Source organism: Marmota monax, unplaced genomic scaffold (assembly GCF_021218885.2).
Source record: "Marmota monax isolate L192 unplaced genomic scaffold, Marmota_monax_Labrador192_F-V1.1 WCK01_AAM20220418_F8-fsc00026, whole genome shotgun sequence".
Lineage (NCBI taxonomy): Eukaryota > Metazoa > Chordata > Mammalia > Rodentia > Sciuridae > Marmota > Marmota monax.
Genome location: NW_026693108.1, coordinates 16218689 through 16239700, shown reverse-complemented (window position 1 = coordinate 16239700; position 21012 = coordinate 16218689). Strand labels below are relative to the sequence as shown.

Sequence of the window (21012 nt, the reverse complement as noted above, 5' to 3'; positions counted from 1 at the left end):
GTCTCTAAAACTTTAGTGCAAGGGATCACTCTTCACTGCCATCCATGAAGCACTGAATATTTCCTCTCTAGAGGAAATATTAAGTTCTTCCTTGACATTTAACTGCTCTTATGAGATGTGCTTTCCCATTTACAAGGTCAGCCTTACGAAGAAACGAAAAGATGGTCACTATAAGCAGTAAAGAAAAAGCAATACACACAAGGAATCTGGTACCATATCGCCTAGAAAAGGTCGTATTTGTACAGACGATTGCCAAACAGTAATTTTTTTAATTTCAGGGATGTGCCAAAGAGCCACAGTGTTCTTCACAACTATTGGTGCTGTATTTCTTACAGTGCTGTATTTCTTTTTCTTTCCACATTGATCTCAACATTTACATCTTGGCATAAGGATGGTGTTTACTCTTGAAAATGTTTCTTCATAGCACAATTTGTCAAATTCATAGCATTCCATTTTTTTTTTACATTATCATTTCCTAAAATGTTTAAACATATGGGAAGGTTATTTGAAAAAGTTTTTTAAAGGGATAATTGCCAGAGATTTAATGATATAAATGGCCTATCACTCTGACATTTGATACAATGACTTTTACTAAATACCAATAATGTTTGACATACTGAAGGAACTATCCAAAAGTGGAATAAAAAGGAGTTACCCAAGTGGACTAGCAAGAGGAAATGGGACCTCCCAAGGACGGTCTTTAAAATATAAATTAGTATAAAAAATACATATTTCATATTTTTGAGCAGAAAGATTTTGTTGTAAAAGTAAGTTTTATCTAAAATGTTAAAACGAAAAATAAGTGTAGTCTCAGAGGCCTCTGATAGAAGCATTCACTCTGGAAGAACAAAACTTGCAGCCAGCATGAGAGAGACCTCACCCCTCAGAAGGTGAGAGACCCAAGGAACGTGCACCGTTCCTTGCCATCCACACTTATTCTGCTTGACATGAATAACATCTTAATGCATGTGTCACAATCTGGGTATTCCTGTGAGAGAGGGGGATATGTGTTTGCTAACCAAGTGTCTAAGGTCATAGGGAAGGTTGCAGCTGACTCTGCTGCTTATTGGAGGAGGGCTCCATAGCAGGTACGCACAGAGGGCCTCCCCTCACTCGTTCCAGACTATCCTATTCTGAGGTCTCCTCTACCAAAATCAATCATGCTCTTCTTCATGGTGAAGGCCAATATCACAGACCAATCATCAGTACAGTATGATCTTTTGTTTTTTCCCCCCAGAAGTGAGAAGTGTTATACTCAACGACAGTAGAGTCTCTCTTTCCCTGATCCTCTCATTGGCAGGGGTGTTTGTTGATCATGTGACCCATGAAAAGTTAATCTTTCTGTGGGCAGATCTTGGCTTAGCTGACCTGAATTTCATTAGCTCTAATCAACTAAAACCATGAATCTCATGATGACATCCAGGCATTGCCTTTTGGAGAAAGGTAGGTAGGTAGGTAGGTCAGTAGGTGGATAAATAGATATAGCAAGAGATTAAATGAAACTAAGGTTTTTACTAAAATAATTTATGACTCAAGGATTTTAGTGTTTCACCTATTAATTTAATTTTCTACCCAAATGATTACTCAGATGGTCTGTAGCTGACCAAACTAGAATTGGATCTACTAGTGCTATGATGCTTTCAGCACCCCAAATACTTTTGTGACAAAGATAAAATATTACAAGGACTAACCCTACCTTAAAAGAAGAAAGAATTATGTTTGAGGTTGAAGTCTATCACAAAACCGATGTCACTGTGTCTCTATTAACTAAGTAATTTAATGATGGGAGTAGAGTTAGAGGTTTTAAGGCAAACATCCCAGTTTGAGATAAAGCAAAGGAGCTCATCACCTACACCATGTTTTAGGGATTTTTGTTCCCTTCAGTTCTCTCTTCATTTACAGTGACTACTTAAATCTTTGAAATCATCATTAATAGCTTCTAATTAATTGTTTTGACTGGAAACTTTACTTCTTTGGCAAAACACAGTAGTTAGACACAAATGTTTTGACATAATGTTATAGGGAATTTCCTTGTAAGAAAAATGGGAGACTAATTTGTAAGCATCAATAGAATTGGTTTCAAAACTTACACTTGCCATTTTATGGATTCAAACCATGTATTTTTCTCAGTTTTGAAAGGAGAGAATTCACTATGAAGTAATTGTAGTTCAAGCTCTGACTCAGAAGCGTGATGTGATTCTAGAGGATTCATTGTCTATGTGAATTACCACTTTTTTGGGTGTTAGATTTTTGTCAAGTGACCAAAATTCCTGACAGGAACAGCTTAGAGGAGGAGAAGTTTATTTTGGGCTCACAATTTCAGATCTTCCTTTCATGGTGGGCCAACTCCATTGCTCTAGGCCTGAGGTAAGACAGAACATGATGGCAGAAGGGCGTGGTGGAGGAAAACTGTTCAGCTCATGACAGCAGGAAGAGAGAGAGAGAGAGAGGGAGAGAGAGAGAGAGAGAGAGAGAGAGAGAGAGAGAGAGAGAGAGAGAGAGAGAGAGAGAATGTGTGTTAGGGGAGAGAGAGAAAGAGAGAGATGCCAGAAATGAAAATATAGACCCCCAAAGCAAGGCCCTAGAGTGACCTGCTTCCTCAGCTACGTCCCATTTGCCTATAGTTAACTACGCAGTTAATTCATTCAAATTATTAATCCCTCAAATGTCTTAATTCTCTGAAATTAGTACAGCTGCCATAGTTGAATTATTTCACCTCTGAACATTCATGCATTATCTAACATAAGCTTATTAGGGGACACCTCATATCTAAACCATAATATTGAGCATGCCAAGTGTTGGCAAGGTAGAGAGTTTCAGACTATCCATATTTTGCCAGTGCATGTGTAAATTGATGTGCTTACTTCCAATAATGAGTTGAAAAATTGTTATTATTGAAGAAATACATATCCTAAATCTATGGTTCTTCCCCTGGAGGATCTGGTACTTGTGTACTAGTACATATATAGAAGAATGTCTATAGTAGCATTGTTTAAAATAGAATAAAAAGTAGAAATATCATTAATGTTCCCTGTGTGTAAGTGTTGATTATCATACCATGAAATCCTATGGAGCATAAAAAATAAATAAATTACAGACATATTTACAGATAAATTGCAGAAACCTCACTAAATAATACATGTCTGAAATCACCAAATATTACATACTTCACATAAAGTACAAAATGCAAAACTAAGCCATATGTTATTTAGGGTTAAAAATATATATAGTAAAACTGATGGAAATCTGATAGAAATCTAGAGAATGATAACATCAGGTGGTATTCTCTTCTGGAAACAAGTTTTGGAGTTACAGTCAAGGAGGGACACACAGGAGTTCAAGAGTTCCCATGGTTATTCATAGCATAATATTTTTCTTACTCCAGTTTCTGGATATATACATGAGCGAAGAGGTGTATGCATACTTGTGTGTGTAAGATTCCTTTTTAATTTTTGGTGGTCCTGGGAATTGAACCCAGGGCCTCATGCATGCTAAACAAATACTATACTACTGTACTACACTCCTAGTTCTTTAATTTTTTTTTTTTGAGATTGAGTTACCTAGGCTGACCTTGAACTTGTGATCCTCCTGCTGGGAAAAGAGGGGAAATACCCCCAAACCCAGCTTGTAAGATTTTTTTTAATTAAAGAAATTAAAGCTGGGAAAGTCTTTACCATTGACCATCTATTTCTTGCCACCTGTGTATCTCTGATAGTGTTCCTGAGCTACCCTACCCTCCGTTGTTTATATGACCTACAGCTAGTTTGCTCCATAGTTTGCTAAATGACACTGGGTGGACATAGAAGGCAAAGCTCTAAAATGAGCATAAAAACAAATTTTAATAATCTAGTAGTCTTCCAAGAATAAATCCATACTAATCATTGCCCCTTTATTAAAACATCATTCTCATCTTTTTATATACACCCATGGTGAGTAGAAGCATGAATGCTGGTGGCCACTCTGAAATCTTTGACATTGCAAAGACCAAAGAGAGAGCTTTGTAAAGAGACATGAACAGGTTGTCTGCTTAAGCATACATGGCTTAAACCTTATTCTCCATGGAGGCAAATGTGGAAATGACTCAAGCATCTTACTGGGCCATTATAATGCCATTTACACAAAGACGTAACTTTCATATCTTTTTGCTTTAATAAAAGTGATTTCCAGGAGGAAAAGCCAAAAGTTGTGTCAAGGGCAATCACTTCAGCAAGGCAAGTCGTTTCATTGATTTATTCCAGAAGAAGACGATAGGTAGTACAGTTGGGATGCATAGAACTTAAGCTGTTGGCAGACAGGGTCGTCAGTTTATCATCTATCTATCTGTCTATCATCTATCTACAGTCTGGTTTTTATTTATTTTTTAACCAGGGATTGAACCCAGGGGCACATGGAGCCACATCACCAGCCCCATTTTCTGTTTTTAAATTTTGAAACAGAATCTCACTAAGTTACTTAGGGTCTCACTAAGTTGCTGAGGCTGACTGTGAACTTGCGATCCTCCTGCCTCAGCTTCCCAAGCTGCTGGGATTACAGGCATATGCCACTGCACCCAGCTAGGCTATCTACAACCTTTTTTTTCCCTTGTGGGTCATGATTTTGAAAGAAAAATCTGACTTTTAGTTCTTAGAAAGACCAGAAAATTTTCATCAACAGACACCTGTCTGTGTTCGCTACATAGAACTGGCGTTTTGCATCAAGGGCTCTTAAGCAGTTCTTCCACCTGAGTAAACAACATGAATTAACAATGTGTCCTAGAAAGGAGTGAGCATAGCCAATTTTCAATAAATGTGGTTGATGCTTGATAAGATTGAGAGAAATTTTCCATCAATTTTGATGAAATGAAGGCTATGAATTGCCTCCATTTAAGGCTTCCTCTAATCACAATGGGAAACCATTCTGAAGAATTTACTGGATTCAATTTAAAGGAGACCTGGTATTCTATTTAGTTGTTTGCTTTGGAGCAAGAATTTAAGATATAAAGTAAGACCACCTGTTGTAGCTATTGCCTGAATTATTGGTTCTGTACCTTCTGTGGCAATTTTTTGATTGGATTTAATTTTTTTGGAGTGATCCAGAAATGAAAAGAACCAGGAGAGGCCTTAGGTGAATGAAACCTGTTTGTAGTTCTTTTTCGGTTAACGCATTCTCTTCTGTAATCTATGATTATTCATTGTAGATTACCTCAATAATATAAAGTGTTAGGAAGACTGGATGAACCTTTTGAAATTATCAATAATGCTTTCATGTTTACAACTTTTAAATCAACATAAATAATTTACGCTCACTGCTTTATGATGGTATTGTAGATGTTACATTATATTTGGAAAGTACTTTGCAGTTGATTAATAAATAATTTCATGGTTAAAAATAGTAAAAAAAAATGGTAACAAGGAACCATAGCAACAAAAATAGCTTATTAATAGAATCCATTGAAAATGAATGAATTTTACCATGGCCCTGGTAATGTGCTAAGCTCTGTAAATCCAAAGAGTACAAAGAATTCCAGGTGTCAGAAGAAGAAAAGAACATTTTCCACTCTAGAATAGTGGGATGGAGCTCAGTTGAGTCTACATTTTTTAAGACTCCATTTTTATTAAAACCATGAAATCATTTTGAATAAAATAATTAAAATTGTTCTTACTAACTTTAAGTTTTTTTTCAAAGTGGATAGGCTGGGCATATGAATTTGGGAAATGTTTGAGTTAGGAAAAGGGTGAAAATCAAAGACAATGAAGCCATTCATTTCCAAGGCATAGAACCTGTGCAGCCTCTCTTCTTTTGTGGCTTATGTCTATTTCTAATAACTATGTTTGAACTATTAACTGCATGTTGAAGGGCATGTGGGTATTCTGCAGGTGACTTGAGCACCTAACATGGTGAAGGGTGCTTTTAATTTAATGTTATATTACTATTAGAATTCCATTATAATGAGCACCTTTCCCTCCCACCAAATCCAATTTTGAAATTTTATTCATACTGAAAACAGAAGTGAAGGGGCTTCTTAACTTTCCCTAAATGTGCCACAAGTAGATAAAGTTAGAGATGGGGGACCAAAGTTCTTACTATACTATACCTATCAGGGATAATCTTTGACCCTACTGGATATTTTTAATACTTGACCATTCATCTGGCCTAGATGCAGACCCTTGTAAAAGCAGACCTATTGTGGAGTTTTAGCTCAGTCTTGATCAGTAGACATTTGGTCAGTATGTTTTCTATGTCAAATTCTATTGGTAAGCTCTTGAGATACCAAGACCAAGCTAAGTGGGAAGAGAGAAGCAGAAATAGTGTCATTACATAATGAGACAACTGTGCAAAAAAAAAAAAATGTTTTAGGAACAGAATGGAGGGATGCCTAGTATAATCTTAGGATGCAAGTAGACTTTCAGGGACATTGATTTCTGGACTGCATGTTGAAGGACATGTGGGTATTGTGCAGGTGACATGAGCACCTAACATGGTGAAAGATGCTCCAGGCAGAGAAGTAGCAACTGAGCTCAACCGTAGGGGTATGAAGCCAAATGCTGTGTGCAGGCATGTGTATTCCTGAGGCGTGAAGTACAAAGCAATGAACAAAAGGAGATAAAGCAAGCTGGATGTTCAAATTAAAACTGTCTGTGTCTCTAAGGAATCTGTGCATGTCCATTCTGCCTACACATTAAAAACAACTTTCTGTGGATAGAAGCAGTGCAGTACTTTCAAGGGACAGATAAGTGTGGCTCATCTTGTGTATATGAGGCAGTGTTCTATGAGAAATAACAATGAATGGAGTCACCTATGAGGAAATCACAGTCTATCCAGAATATATAAACATATAAAAATTTAACTGTAATATAAGTGATCAGGATAATGATGATGGAAGTGTGGATAAGATACAGAGTTCTTTGTTGTGGGAAATTGGAGAAAACACCTTAAAGTTGGCAGTAGTCAGACTTGAACTTAAAAAATGAATAGTGTCTTTCAGAGGAATGAAAGAGGAGCAGTTTCTTGCTAGGGCCCAGGTTGTAGATCTTTGGAGATAAAGCCAGAAGGAAGATTTGGCCCCTATTATTTGGTCCTTATATTTGAAATTTAGGAATTTGAAGGGCTTTGCATAGGGGCAAGGGCTACCTGCCAATTTTTTTCAAAAGATAAATATGTAATCAGACTTTTACTTGAGACAGATGGTGTATGGAGATGACAAACTGGATGAGGGAGGATGAGGGCAGGTGCTGGGACCAGAAGCTGCTGTAATGGACCAGATGAGAGGTGGTGAGACCCGAGTCAGAGCAGCATGGAGCAGAGTGGAGATGGTATCTAGAGGGAAGTGGATTCTGCAGCACAGCAGCTAAGGTGCTGCCTTTTTAGGATCTGTCCCCAGCATCAAGCATACCTGGCACTTAGTTGGTTCCTAGTTAGTAGAAGTTGTCCATCTGCTGACAGATTTTGAAAACTTACTAAGATATAAATGTTGCTGAATGACAGTAACATTTAATTAAAGAAGAGAATGGGATCAGAAGAGCTCTCAGGAGTCTATATATTTAAAAATCATTCAAAAGAGAAAGACAATACTGAAAGCCAGAAAAATATGTTTTCCTAAAAGTAAAGGGAGAGAGAATTTTAAAAAAGAAAATAGGTAGTAATGAACAGTATCAACTTGCAGATAGTGGGAAGGGCACAGAAAATGACCTTGGATTTGACCACTAGGATGTTATGAACAACAAGCATAGCTAGACTCAGTAATGTAATAGGTTGTATTAATTCCCTTGCTCCTACTAATTCTGGAACAAGGGGCACAAATCATGGTCCCTAGACTGGCATCTACCTATGCATAGTCTGTTGCCATTCACAACAAGGTAAGTAAAACAAAACAAAACAAAACTGAAAGAGTTTTTAAAATCTTGATAGCTATTTCACACTGATATCCAAGGCGCTATCTGTAGATGCGTCTTTGAACATCATTGAACTCCTTGGTAAGTATCCTAGGATGAGAACTGCATATTGCTAATGCTCTGTAGGATCAGGTATCTGGTCATGACACATTTGCAAAATCTAAGCAACCAACCAAAGTCAGTACAGATAATTAGAGGCTCAAACATAGGTTTAGGTGTACTATTCTAAAATAACACAAAAAGTAGGAAACTAATGAACATGGATTGCTTGTTTCTGTTGGAGTGTTTGGGTTTTATCTACCCTGCATTCAGTTCCCCTTTACCCTTTGTTGTGCCTTTCTGCCCTAGTTTTTTCCCCTGGGATATATTCTCTGTATTTACAAACATGATGGGCTCACAGTAAATCCGTTTTGATTGGCATGTCTATGGTTTGCTGGTGCCCCATAAGTATAAGAATTCCTCTGGGGCCATGGAAAATGTTTGCTACAAACAGACAAGATGTCTTTGTTACTAATAGTGAACATCCACTGGTGAACTGTACCAATTAAGGTACATCACACATTTAAAAAAAAAAAAAAAGCCCAATGATAAAACTAGTGCTGTCACTCAAAGAACAGTGCTTCAGTGCTTCTAAAATGGCTTCAGAAAGAAAAATGGAACTGATGGTTTATCCCAGTGTCAACACTGCCTGTCTTCTAGGATATTTATCTCTCAATGCGTTTATTCTCTTCTGGCAAAAAAAAGGTTTCAAGGAAACAAAGTTTTAACAATAGTCATATTCTAAGTACTCACACATGCAAAAGCAAGTTGGGAATTCAGGCAGGATGTAACACAGGGTGTAGGATATCCTAGGCTGAACTTGAAAGTTTGGAGAATTTCTCTTTTATTGTCCCATCTTCTGAGATTCAATGTTACAAGGACATCCTTGGTGCAATATCGTGCACTGTAGAGTTTTATGATCCAAGGTACACATCAAAAGAATTTTAATAAAGCTTGACAGATATATGGCATTAATAGTGCTGACATGCTGAAGCAGGATGTAGGCAGGGAGGGTTACATGAAGTATTTTTTTTTTAATGAGGTATTAGGTCATACGGATATTTGTGAGAAAGAGGGGAGGTGTATGATTGCATTCCATAGGTTTTCTCCATTGTTATCTTTGTGATTGCAAGCAAAGGTTGCTTCTCTCCATGTCTGTGCTTTGCATTTCTTCATCTTGATGAGCTGACGTTCGGCACAAACACAATGGGTCAGTACCAGATGCTCAGAAACAAGTAATCATCCCAAACAGTATTGAAGTTCTACATTTTCTTCTGCCAACTGGGATAGTCAAGAGTGAAAATGGACAGTTCAGGTTGTCAGTAATAGGATAATGGTGACCTTGACATTCAGATGTAAGTAAAACTATAGCCTAAATCGATAGATCATCCAAGTTAACCTTGGGTGGCCTTAAAGTAACTTGCATAAGCAGATATGTGAATTCATTTTTACTCTTGCAGGATGTGCTACATGTCAAAAATACTACTGTTGTATACAATACTCAGCAGAAAGCAGAGGGTTTTACATGTGAATTTTGTCCTCTTCAGTTCATTGTATCTGACGAAGTCAGGAAGATAAACTTTTATGGATTCATTTTATGTAAAAAGTTGGCAATCAAAAACACCCATTCATTGAACATTTTAAACTTTCATAAATTTATTAATTATGGAAACATTATTCCCTATACTCTTCTCATAGTAGGTACAAATGTAAGTCTCTCCATAAAGAAATATATTCATTTATAAATAATGGATTTTAAAAGTTTCATTTCCTCTTGGCTTGCTAAAAACACATTCTCTTACCAAAAATATATCAAGACATAAGACAACATTTATTTCACTGTTTTTCGATGAAAATGGATAATATTTAGTAGGAAGTACATGATTTTATAGGGCTGTAAAAAATAGCAGAGAACTAAGCAGTCTGCAGAAGTTGTCTTTCCCTCCTTCTGAGGATTTTGTTGTTCAAATTAGAGGCTGGGCCACAGAGAATTCAACTATGCTTGCAATAAAGAATTTTATTGAAAAGACGAAACTTATGATATCCTGCTGCATTTGTAGACAGAAGATAACTATATAAAATATTTATGACACTATTTCCATAAAATATCCAAACTATCTATTTTGGAATAGAGAGAAACGTACCCTGACATTTTGGCTAGAATGGCAGATAGAATCCAGATTGAAAAAAAAATTTTTTATGCATTTTTTTTTTTAGTTTAAAGTGTTCGCCCCCACTCCAGCAACAGCCTGATATACCAAATGTTTAATAAATTGTAAAAACCCTCTGCTCCCAGCTATCCAAGTCTTCCCCCTTGACTGATTTATAGTTCTTCACATGTGCGGTGATTAGGGACAAAGAAAACTAGGGAAATAATACAAACTTCTGAATCACCCAAACCAAACTGAATTATTTTCTTTCAAGTGACCTAGAAAATTCCAGCAAAATTGTTACTCTAGCTTAGATCACCAGGATATTTACTTTTTCTTGATTATCAGGAAAAAAATATTTTATGTATTTAATATATATTTTTCAAGCTATAAAAATCAATATATGCTAATCCATTTTTTCTTTCTTTCTTTTATGTAATTTTTTTTGGGAAATGCAGACGGCTCCAAAGAAGAGAATAAAATAATCCTAAATTCCCCCTGTAGGAATAACTAATTTCAAAAGCTTGTGTTTCTAATGCACTGCTGATATAATTTTATGCTGTCAAATTGTGTGAGATGTTTAATACTGAATTCTACTTTTTTCATTTTATCATCTTATGCATTTTTAACACATCAGAGGCATTTCTTCAAAAAATATAGTTATTAAAAAATTTATACTATGATGTGAAAAGAATTTTGTTGCCAATATTTCTAGGAAATCTCACAAATAGTAACCTCATAGACATTCTTACTAAGAGAATGTCTTAATGTTTCTGTGTGCGTGCATGCATGTTTATTGTGACTCATTCTGCACTTTGAATCCTATAATACATGGGACCTTCATGAATCCCTCATTAAGTATTTAACTATTAAAGTTTATTGATTGATTTAGGTACTCTAAACAGTTGTATGGCTTAGATGCAGGTTATTTCCTCCCCACAAGGAACAACAACAACAAAAAAAAAATAGAGACACAATTTAGAGGTAGAAATGAGACTGACCGAAGAATGTTTACTAGAAATCCTTGGATAATACTTTCCATTGGGCCCCAAATCTGGATCTAAACCAGATTACAAACCAGTGGACCTTGGTCTAAACTGACCCACAGACATACTTTATTTGGCTTGCATTCTTTAAGATTTCACATGTTATTTTAAAATTGGGAGGATCACTATAAAATGTGGATTTCTACAGTTTCTTGGAACATAAGACAGCCCTGGACCTGTGACTGCACAGTGAAAATCAGCTGGAGTTAATCAATGTTAACTTGAGCTTGTTTTAGCATCATCGTCGTCCATGTTCCAATTTGAAGCGGGTCTGATCACTCCAGTTCTTGGCCTGATCCTGAGGTCAGTGTTGGTGGCCATCTGTTGCAATGCTTGGCTCTTTTATTCGTATATTTGTAATAGAGAAATGTTTCTCTGTATCTGTTTTTTTTTTTAACTGAAAGTGAAAAAGTGGAAGCCAAATGAGGATATGTTTGAACAAAAAAAAGAAAATGGTAGATAGCTTTTTTCTCTCTCTTTTTGGATGGGTAGCATATTCTAAGTATTCAGTATGCTAATAGCTTCGATGCTTAAAGAATATGAACTTCACCCATAGTTACTGTTTGACCTCTCAGCCTTTGAATTTGTGAAGTTTCTTGAAGCTTTCTATTAGCCACCAATAGGAGGTTAACATGATTCCTTAATAAGGGAAAGCAAACCAACAGTGAAGAAAAAGTTGTATCGTTCCCATTGTTAGAACCAGAAAGACCCGCCCCCCCCCCCCCCCCCCCCCGCGCAATCCCTTAATGTACTCAGGAGTGTTCTCATAATATACACAACGAGAAGTTTACTTCTGCAGAAATGGGTACAGGCCTAACCAGAACATCATCACTGTTATGGAGTTCTCTTCCTATCTAAGCTAACAGCTATTGAGTAATTGCCTGATACTGCACTGGGTACTTTTCATGTATTGCCACTTAGTGCCTGCATTAAACCTGTGCGACAGGTGTGGTGGTTATTTCACTGGTTGGAGGAGGATCCTTGGGCTGAATGCCACAGTCCCTGCTGCCATTTCACACTGCCTCACAGAGGACTGGGGCTTTTGTCTTTGAATGTAAAGCTCGATGGTCTATGGCAGCTCCATGAAGAAGTATGGTGTGAACCGCACATACAATTCAAATTTTCTTTCAATGAAAAGAAAAACAGGTGAAATATTTTTAATGTTCCATTTAACCCGATATATCCAAAACATTGTCATTTAAATATGCAATCAATAAAAATCAATGCATGCATTTTAATTTCATGTAAAAATTCTACAAACTACTAATTATTAGAAAAAACTCAAAAAGCTCCTTTAAGACATCAAAGGAGACATTCAAGAATTTAGCTCTTTACACAGGTCCAGATACTCATGAAGGTGGTCCATCACTGATTAAATGACTCCAAACCACATGACTCATTTGTGTCCAGAGAGTTGAGGTTATTTCCCATTTTTTACAACGAAGGCACTTTTCAGGTAACAGCTTCTGAAGCATTAGTTCTCTTAAATTTCTTATTATATTACATACACAGTCAAATTTCAGCATGCATTTTGGACTTGCATCTCAGTTTGGACTAGCCACATTTCACATGTTCAGGAGCCACAAGTGGCTAGTGTCTAATGAACTGGACAGGACAGAAATATAGTTTTGAGGCACTCCTCTTCTATTGAAGGTAAAGAAGTTTTAGGAACTCATCCCAGAAAGTTTAAACTCCTATAATTGATTATTCATATAGTGCCTCTGGTTACAAGGAAAAGAGAGGAATAAATTGTCTTAGCATAATGCCTTCTTGTCATTGATTGGAACTTTAACATAAATAACAGACACTTTATTGAGAGATTTGTTTCTGCCAGTGCCTCAAAGGCCCTGTATTTGATGCTACTGGTGTCCCTAAGTGTGAGAAGCATCAGGAAGGTTACAAATCACCATGAATGCCTTACTCTATGATTTTCAATCTGCCCTGGAGAAGTGGAGGAGACTAATTATTATAGCAGCTGGCAAATATCTGTGGGTGGCAGCATCAGCAGTAAACAAAATAAATAAGTGCCAAATTAGTATCATGGGTGGGGAGACTCTCTGAGGTATTTCTCTCTTAAAGGTGGTTCCTAATAATCATGAAGATGGCATATTACTAGATTAAATGACTCAAAATCACAGGACTCATTTGTGTATAGAAGGACTTGAGGGTATTTCACTGTTTTATTTTTTTACTTAAAGGTTACTTTTATGGCAACATCTTCTGAAGCATTGATTCTCTTCAATTTCTCATAAGACATATTTAGCACCTAATGAAAAAAAAAACACAAGGAAATTGAGATATTAGTGTGTTACTACTTTACTACATGAAGAGGTAACTAGGGGTTTAGCAGAGTTGACATTCCATTCTCCCAAGTGCCTGTCACCATCAGGACAGAGGTTTTCACAAGAGGGACCATATCACATTTGACAATTCCTATTAATTTTTAAGTGAGCATTATGGAATTGATGGTTTCACCACCACTCAGCAAGTTGTGGCTTGTCACTGGGTTTCCCTGTGGAATCTGGAAGGTCTGACCCACCTGGCAGAAGTGTAGAGCCCGGTGGCAGTAGCTACATTCAGGATACACGCTGCTCTCCTCCAGATGTGTGGTACCTTAATGTAGAAGGCTGACTTTTAGACTTATATAATTCTATTCATTGAATTAATTTAGAATATGTAAACTGATTTATTGTGAAATTTAAACTCATTTCTCTCAAGAGAACCTGGAATATTAGGTTAGCAGTTTTTTGAATACAACTTTGACTCAGTTTCAGGGGGCAGGCAATTGAATGTCAGCATCCCATAATTTTTGCTACACGGTGTCATTTTCTCTTTCCTTTCCACTGCTGAGTCAAAACTCTATTCCAGAGGTCACAAGCATGTCAGAGTACTTCCAACAGCGAGGAAGTTCATGGATAACTTCTGTCTCTCTGCAGCCTCAAATTCTCACCTTGGTCTCATTTCGGCATCTGCAGGTTACACTTCCTTCAGGGGTACTCAGCAGCAACCCCACATACTAATCTATTGAAAATTCTGTGTAATAATTGCAAGCAACACAATCTCTTTGTAGCCTCCGTGTAGGTCATTTTCTTTCTGTGTTGCTTCCCATTTATATTTTTCCCTTTCCCAACTGTTCTGCTGAAATCTCAATTCTGTTCACCCTAACTGTGGGCTGTCCCCACCTCAACACTCCAACTTTAAGCTCTGCGCCTTCTTTTAGAGATCCTAAGAATATCTCTATCAAATACCATTTTGATTAAATCACTGTCCTGTTTATCAATCCTGGCAATATACTCCAATAATCTGAAATATTTACTAAGTGCTTGGCTGTTTGCTAGGTCTAGATTGGAAATGGCAGATCTGGATTTTCACAAGTGATTGACAAGTTTGAGATCAGCGGCCTGGCCTTGGCATTTCCATCTCTTACTCACCTTGATTAGTCCCAACTAATATGAGCAACACAGTGACTTTGTAGCCTCAGATTATACTCAGCCTCTCTTCAGTATTTGCTGCCTTCTGGACTTCACGTGTTCTTATATGGCATGACTCCTGAACCTGAACGTTGTGAATTAGTAGTGGAGGAAGCAACATGTTTCCATCCTTAACATTCCTCAGAACAGGGGCCGATGCAATCTGATATGATGCAGGTAGTATTACTGTTGTTGCATTACTTTCTGCTCCCTTTCAGCTTTATCTTGTTTGGGGATGGTTGGTATCAGCCAAATGTGTGACATCATCTCCTACTTTATTGTAAATAGTGCCCTGAACATCTGATGGCGTTTGAAAAGTCTGTAATGCAGGCCCTATAGAAGCTACCTCTTCATAAGAGACAAAATTAAATACTTAGTGCATGTAGATACCCAATAGAGCAGAATCTCCTTTTAGGTCTATTGGAATATTCAGGTGCAAAGATATTGCATCCGGATGAAATATGTATGAGTGATAATAGGCTGGGAAGTCACATATTCTTCTCAGTTCTCATCTACATGTTGTTGCACAAGATCCAGCAACAAGAAATGAATCTTCATTTGTACTCTAGGTTTTCAAGATAGCAACATCTATATCATCTATCTGCATGTGGATACACATATCCATAGTGTTTCCATAGTTACTGCAGCAACTATTTCTTTCCCTGCATTTTCCCTTCATGCCTGAGAATTCAGCTCATCTATCCAGACACTGATTGACTATCTGATTATAATTTAGATCAGAGAAGTGTAGACTAGCGGTTTCATAGCCTTTATGCATTAACATTGTAGATTTCCCTAAGTGTGATTAAATAGAAGAGAAACATGTTCCAGAATACTGAAATCTTAGGATCATTTTTACTGTGGATTTTAAGAATTATTGAAAGAGAACGGAAAGAAAGAAGGGGGAAAGCAACTAATCTCTTTTGTAAAATGCTCACATTGCACATTTACTATTAAGCTGTTCTGATTTCTGTAATTAAAATAATTTCCTCTGAGAGGCCTTAATCGTTCATGCCCATGAGTGAAAAAAAGGCTGTTGTCATGAATGAACGATTGAAAGAAAGGTCTTATTCAGATGCTTTGGTTCCTGTGAGAAATCTTTGAAATAAATCAGGCATGAAAAAAACAATCTGCAGAGTAGACCAAGGTTGCTTTTAGCAATCTATAGGATGCACCAGCTCATGCATTTATCCATCTCTCCACTCAGCACCAACTTTTTCGCAGATGCAATGGGTACGATTATTAATAAGACCTAACCTTGCCCTAAAATTTCCATTCTAAAGTGCAGGTAGTCAGAGAAATAGGACTAAGATAGATATTCGTGGATCATCAGAATTTAGGTGGCCTTTGTTACAAGCTTAATTCATGGGGCCCTTTTGCCTTAGAGCATCTCAACTTATTTTGTCTGTCCTAGATTTCATATCAATAGGAACATAAATTGTAATGGAAATATAAAAAGGTCAGTGTTTATTAGAAAATATGACTGTCTACACAATTAGTCAATATGTATTCATTAGTCACACAGAATATGCTACTATTGCTGTGCACATTTTTATGCAGTGTTATTATTCATGCATATAATATGAATATAGATTATGCCATGAACATAATATGCATAGTTATAAGGGAAAACATAAAAAGAGGTACAGCTTAATGTAATCCAGAGCTACTAGACCAGGAAGAGATGTTACCTGAGACTGAATTCCTTTTTTGATCCCATTTATGTAAATAACTTTGATTCTTTCCTTCTTGATGAAGTGTGGGAGGGATTAGACTAGATGGAATTCTTTCTTGGGTGTGAAATTCCCAACATGGAGATTACTGGGGTGATAAGAACTGAGGTGTGTATTTAGGGCTGCACATCTGGGCATTTAGATACAATTGGTTAGGAAAGGGCTGGCCAAGTTATCTGATAATAAATTAGAGAGTGGTAGTAGACCTTACTGCCTTCTATGGGTCTTTGAATGTGGCTTTGGAATCTATCTAACTACTACTTCTGGCTGTCATTGTTGTACCTGAACCCAGTTCTAATTTCGTGGTGGTGCCGTTTACTTTCACAATAACAAGGTATTCTTTTGTTCAGAAATCATTTCAAATTGCAGAGACTCTACAGAGCAGCAGGATATATCTGTAAGTGTGATTGGTTTCCATGGGACTCCTAGAATTCAACCTGTCCTTCTGGCAGAGTTGGACACCTACATCTACTGTGCCACATTTTCTTCCACAATTCATAATTTTAATTTTGGCACTCAAGATGTATTAGGTGTTAATTCACATTACTGCCAGAGATAATGGACATCCTGCTGAAGAGATGGCATTTGCCATGTTCTCTATTGAATCTTCCATTTGATTGGCATGTGAGTCCTAGCAAAATTGGCATAGCACCTTGTAAAAAGGCAGAGTGCCATCTGATAGTTGGGAAGGAATTTAGGCTGAAAAGTGGTCACAAGTGAAGTCAGCTGGGAGGGTTCAGGAATGAAGTTCTGGCTCGATGGAGCAGAGGGAAGTAAATAATCTTAGGAATATCTTTCAAATGACTATAGCCTTTCAAAAATATCTCAGGAAGATCAACAATCTCTTTTACTAATTTAAAAGAACAATATTTACAATTTAATTGTATAATGAAATTGAATAACAGTATTATGTTTTTAATTATGTTTTTATGTGCTCTACTGTTTGTGAAATCAATATGCAGGTGGATATGGTATATTAAATCACATAGTCAAGACTTTTTGTGTGTAGAGTGGAATGAGGGAAGGGTGTAAATTTTTGTTGTTGTTGTTTTTGGTACTGGGGATTTGGCACTTTACCACTGAGCTACATCCGTAGTCCTTTCTTAATGTTTTATTTTGATACAGTGTCTTGCTAAATTGCTTAAGACCTTCCTAAATCAATGAGGCTAGCCTCAAACTTGTGATCCTTCTGCCTCAGCCTCCTGACTCACTGGGATGATAGACCTGCACCAGTACCCCCCAACGAGGGTGTGAATCTTCTGCCTCTTTATATCTGCTGATTTTCTCTTGACTGCTGAGCTTCTGTCATCTCATCAGCAAAATGGTGAAAATAGAACGGGAGATGAGGGCTCCCACCAGCTTCTTACAGTAGTAACAGGAGAGAGAAATATTTTTTTTTTTATAATAAAATCACATTATTATACTTCAAAATATTAACTCATAGTATTCAAAATATACTCCAAAGGAATAAACTACATTAAAAACTACCAAGGAAGTATCAATTTTAAGAAGTATAATTTGCTATTTTGTAAACATGATGACTCTAACTGTAGGCTACTCTATCTGCATTGAGGAATCAACTCTCCTTATCTGTGCTTCCTTTAAAAGGTGCATTGTGATAGGTGTTGGCAAAGACAAGCATGTGGAGGAAGTCCTCTGGGTTTATTCTTTTCTACTGTTTTTCGGTACAGCCATGGCTCCTTTTCTATATGCATGCTTTCTAGGCTGCATGTAAGCTATATGTGGGGCTGAATTTTTAGTTTTTATTAAGCCTGTGTCCTACTATGAAAGTAAAGAAAGATGAGAACTGGTCATATTGTAAAAGACAATTGGGCATTGAAAAAATAAAGGTCAGTAGACATTGCACCCCTATTCTTTTCTTTATACACCCTCCAAAGTGTCATTAAGATTTTTGTTCTGAAAAAATGAGTGAAATAATTTCACAATTCTTACTGGAAAATTTTAGGATCTAATGAGTCATGCATCAATACATTGAAAGTAAATACTGCCAGGGTTGGGACTATAGCTCCTTGGCAGTGTGCTTGCCTAGCAAGCATGAGGCCCTGGATTCAGTCTCCAACACCAAGAGGACAGAAAAGGAATTATTACCAGTTCTCTCTAAAGAAGTGTCCTGCAGGATACAGTTAAAAGAGACACTTCCTTATTCATCAATCTCTCCACCTGTCCAATTAATAATTGAAAAGCACCAGAAAGAGGCTTTCCCTCAACAAAATCTGGATTCCTGTACCCTTGGTTTTATTACTGTCTGTTCATGAGAACTGTCTGTGCTTCCATTTCCTGCACTTTTATTGTTCCCTGGGTGTTGACTTCAAAATTATATTTCATCTCTGTTGAGTCGTCCGAATGGCTATGATCCAGTCTCCAGCTTAGATAGATATTCCACTCTCTCTCCTATTGGTTGGAATCATTCACACAAGAGAACTATCTTTCATAGTTACTAAGGTTTACTTTGGTACAAAAATTTATGTTTCTAATCTTAATGTTTCATCTTTTTTTAATGTTGTGCAGGCAATGCATTATTAAATTCAGGGGGATCAAGTAGCAATTTAAAAATCCCATTGAAAAGATAATTACAAATTTTTCTGGAGAAATACAGAAAAGGTATTATGAGCATTGTTCTTTTTTTTTTAATGTCTATTGCCTCTTCTGACTTTGTAACTAATAATAAAAAAGTTTTGTCTAGAAACCAAAACATGGTCCAATGATAAACTGTTAAAATGGTCAGGATTTTTAAAAGTTCAGGCAATCTTGTTGAATATTATTTTAGTAAGTTATATAATTTTTGCTTTTCTGTGTTTTCTACTCATGTATAATCTTCTCTCCTGGTAATTTGAGTTGGCATATACCAGGTCAACCACTATGATGAAGGAACCATTTCATTTATAACTCATGTAATACAATTAGCTTATTGTCATTTTACCATTTTTAAATACAAATTTTGTTACCTTGCAAAATCATAGAGACATCATTAGTCAAATTCATTAAACTTAAGATGAATTATTCTAATAGATTTTTCTATAAAATGTCTTAGTTACTGTAGTTTCACTCCTAAATTCTTCAATTCAGATGAAATAGAATATTAGGAATTTTAATTTTTACCCTATTTAAAACATATACAATATGTCTTTTTTTTTTACTGTGTTAGTTTAGTCATTCTCTTTAGGGTTATATTGCGGCATCACTCTCAGACTCCCTTCCACAAATAATGATGTATACTAATGTGTTTTCTGAATTTCCTTACTGATTTTCCAGAAAGGAATATAACTGTTTTTTGGGCAGGGGGGAGGTACCAGGGATTGAACTCAGGGGCACTTGACCACTGCACCACATCCCTAGCCCTATTTTGTATTTTATTTAGAGACAGGGTCTCATTGAGTTGCTTAGTGCCTCACTTTTGCTTAGGTTGGCTTTGAACTCGTGATCCTCATGCCTCAGCCTCCTGAGCCACTGGGATTACAGGCATGCATCACCACACTGCACCCCCCCCAGAAAGAAAGATAACTTTATTATTTTTAAAATTTTTATTTCCTTCTAACAGATCCATTGTCCTTTTGAGAAAATTTAAATATTATTTGTGAACACTATCAATTCACAAAACTACTCAAATTAATGAAACACAATAACATGTTCATAGGGACATGATAAAATGACTAACTATTGTCAGATGTCAGAATTGATTTAGCCTTTTCCATAAATCGCGGTGGGAGTATCATTATCATATGTGATTAATGACACTTCATGTTGTGAATCTGATTACAACCACAAAACAAAGAAAATAAAGAGGAAACCACTCCTGAACACCTTACACCAAGAGGGTGGGACGTCTCTTTCAAATTACCATAATTTGATTACTCAGGGAGTCTATTAACACTGCTCATTGAAACCCACAGAGACCTAACAGAGACTTTCCTGATGGTATTCAGATCTCTTTCATAAGCACAGAGTGAGCAATTTGGGCATCCACAATGGTCCCCTTTTCCTCCCTCCTCTTTAATCTTTGGAAATATCTAGATCCTCCATCCTTGTTTATAGTTTTCAAGTTTTCTCATAATAAAAAGCTATTTTTTCTTTCTCACAACTTATTTATTCAGAGAAAACTTAAGCCTATTTTGAGAAAATGAAGGATTTTTTTTCCTTCAGAAAACTGCTCTATTTCTTCAAGCTCCAAATCACTGTTATCCATCTACAAAATGAATTTGTATCATTTCATTTGAATTCTGTTGTTAAAATTTCACTGATAATCCACAGAAGGCCAAAATGAAGTTCTTTTTTGCCTTAACTGCTAAAATTGGTTTTAATATGCAAATTATCTACGCTAAAAAGAGTTTTACATAGTTAAGATCTTTTTCCAATCTTTAAGAAACATCTGCTTACATTGATTATCATATTTTAATTATATATCACAAAATATTTTGATCCATCAATGAAGTAAGAAATCCATTAATATATTCTCCTTATATATCCTTTGTCTCATCTTTTCTCATTGATATAAATTTAAAGAATGAACTTTCTTCTATTAAAGTAGTCTATCATTAACATATCTGATCAATCCCCCTTCATACCTAGAAATAGAAAACAGGTTTTGTTTTAAGGAAATAGACTTTTAGACCAGTTTTAGGTCCAGCAAAATAAGAAGGTGTAGAGATTTCCATACAACCCCCACATACATAGCCTCCCCTTAT

The 21012-nt window shown here is 36.5% G+C and overlaps 1 protein-coding gene across 2 annotated transcripts in view; it reads left to right on the top strand.

Annotated features, from left to right (window-relative positions):
- The window catches only part of Gpc6 (glypican 6), a 1048357-nt gene that overhangs the window by 524830 nt on the left and 502515 nt on the right, over positions 1-21012 (top strand). The gene's annotated exons all lie outside the window — the stretch shown is intronic.